Here is a 2273-nt window from a genome sequence, read left to right as displayed (position 1 = left end):
ACTAGAGAACTATCCGTCCGTAGGCCGCCAAGGTCTTGATTACTGTTTCGTGATCCGTCGAGGGTTTTAGCGTTCGTGTCCGCCGAGGACTTAGTTTTCGTGTCCGTCGAGGGCAATAGTCTCCAATCGTTCGAATTAGTCTTACCGTAGACGAAATTCATAGTCCCACTTAGTCCACTGGACAATAAACAGAGCCCCTACAACCCTAGAGTCCCCGTAGCTGTGGTGTTTTACACTTGCAGTTACACATTGATTTCATAAAACGTTCCTACGATATTGAGACTGTGATCTTGTGCGTAACCTTTGCCAAGCAGTCCACCCTTGCAATCTTTCCTGGTGTGTAGAGTTATTGATAGACTTTACACGGAGGTTTACTAGTTTTTGGGTTGATTTGGTATTGGTGCTACTCCCGTAGCTCTGATATTAGGTTAACTCTTGAGTGGCATTCTTCGCCCATTACCGATAGACGATCTGTGGGACAGTAGTGGTTTTGGGTGGCATGACAGAAGACAGTGGACCGGCGAGTTTTGGTGCGGTGGGAGACGATAAGGCGGAGGCGAGAGTGTCGAAGAGAAGAGGATGGTTGGAATAGTGAGGCAGCGACGACAGAGAGTGGGTTGAAAAGATAGAAATGTTGTCGTCGTCTTTTATATAGGTTTCTTCCAACCCTACTATTCCAAGATAGGACACCTGAAGGCTATCGTCATCAGTGGAGTCCTCCATTCCTGACGTTCTAGACAAACTGGAGATGTCTGCTACTCCAATGAGATCTAGATACTCACCTAGACATGGTAACCCATCTAATTCTTGATAGGGCATCCAAGTTTTGTCGCCTGTGCTCCAACGAACCCTGAACAATGATTGTTCTCATGCACCCGTGTGTGTTTCAATGGCGTCAATCTTCCACTGTTGTTCTGCTTGTGGTGTTTCTCCGAGTTGGCCTTCCATCCTTCCGGAGAACCTATGGTCGTCATTTGGGACGTGAATCCGAAGGAGAGACGCGTGAAACACTGGATGGATGCCTCGCTGGAGGAAACTTGAAGGGAGATTGACTTTGAATGAATGATTCCTGTAATCTTTGAGAATTTTATAAGGTCCAATGTATTTAGGAATTAACTTACGAGCGAGTCTCTTTTTGAACGATAAGTTTTTTGTCGATACATAAACTAAATCCTGTTCTTTGAAGGGTTCATTCCGCTGTCGACAATTCGCTTGCCTGGCTTGTTTCACTCGGGCTTCTAGGATGCTATCATGGGCTTCCATTAGCGCTAATCGTCTCTGACGGGCGAAAACTCGGACTGAAGGATACTCATCTGATACATTGGAGCTCCAAATCATCGATCTAGGCATTTGACCAGAGTTAAGGAAGAATGGAGCATATCCAGTCGATTCCGAACGAGCGCTGTTAATTGCAAATTCGACTGCTGGTAGTTTGGAAACCCAATCTCTCTGGTTCGGGGACACACACTGACGAAGCATCTGCGTAATTGTTCGGTTAGCACGTTCCGTCGCTCCATCTGACTGGGGATGATAAGCACTTGACATATTTAGCTTTGTACCGATGAGTTCATGTAGTCTTTTCCAAAAAATACTTGTAAACAGCGAATCATGGTCGCTAATAATCCGTCGAGGAAGCCCGTGTAATTTATAGATGTGTTCGAACATTAATTCGGCGACTTGACGCGCAGTATAAGTTGTCCTACATGGTACAAGGTGGACCATAGATGTGAATAGATCAATTATGACCGTGATTGAGTCAAACATACCATCACGATTCTTGGATTCTGGCAGTGGACCCACAAAGTCCACTCCAATTGCATCCCACAGCCTGGAGGGGATTCCAAGTGGATTTAACTGTCCATATGGTCTCTGATTATCTGGTTTGGTGGTCTTACAGATATGACAAGACTCACAGTAAGACTGAGTGTCAGCAACCACATCTTTCCACCACACATGGTCCCTGAGGTAGTCTACAGTCTTGGCTGCTCCAAGATGGGCTAAAACAGAATGTGCTTCTGAAATCAATATCTCCTGTGCACTTCTCTGGTTGATTGTAATCCTAGGGATACACAAAACTTTGCTTGTGTCGGAATGTTTTAGATAGATCAAACCATCTGATAACTCAAAGTTCTTGAACTGTTTTGGGTTTTCCAATATCTTCTTGAAGAATAAGTCTTCAGAATATTTGCCCTTGATGAGTGTAGTGAAGTCAACACCACCACCAATGGCTCTAGTGACGATGTCTACCAGAGAGGATGGGCCGTCTGATTTGG

This window comes from Marasmius oreades, chromosome 4, assembly GCF_018924745.1.
Source record: "Marasmius oreades isolate 03SP1 chromosome 4, whole genome shotgun sequence".
NCBI lineage: Eukaryota > Fungi > Basidiomycota > Agaricomycetes > Agaricales > Marasmiaceae > Marasmius > Marasmius oreades.
Note: the sequence above shows the minus strand (reverse complement) of the source record.